Below are 533 nucleotides of genomic sequence, written 5' to 3' on the forward strand. Positions count from 1 at the left end.
GGCTGGCCTGGAATTCACTATGTAGACCAGGCTGGTTTCGAACTCACAGAGACCTGCTTGCCTCTGCCTCCCGAGTGCTGGGATTTGGGATGGCCTACACCTACACCTGTGTTCATGGTCACTCATATTTAGCTCCAGATTAAACAATCTTTTGCCATACACCAAAGGGTGTGACAAAAGATTGTCTACAACAATAAGCAATAACTTTGCTTAAATAATAAAAATAACTCTTACCTTTAAAGTGAGTTTTTTCCATGGACACAACCAGTTTTATAATTGGTCATTTAAGATTACAACACAATTATATCATAATAATCTCAGATAATAAAAGAAAGTTAAAAAGCTAAACCTGCCCTCCCTAAATGAATCATTTAGTCCAGTGGTTCTTAACCTATGGGTCTTGACTCCTTGCAGGATCAAATGAACCTTTCACAGGGGTCACCTAAGACCCAGGTATTTACATTATAATTCATAATAGGAGAAAATTTACACAGTTATGAAGTAGCAACAAAAATAATTTTGTAGGCTGGGCG

Source organism: Microtus ochrogaster, chromosome 8 (genome assembly GCF_000317375.1).
Source record: "Microtus ochrogaster isolate Prairie Vole_2 chromosome 8, MicOch1.0, whole genome shotgun sequence".
Classification (NCBI taxonomy): domain Eukaryota; kingdom Metazoa; phylum Chordata; class Mammalia; order Rodentia; family Cricetidae; genus Microtus; species Microtus ochrogaster.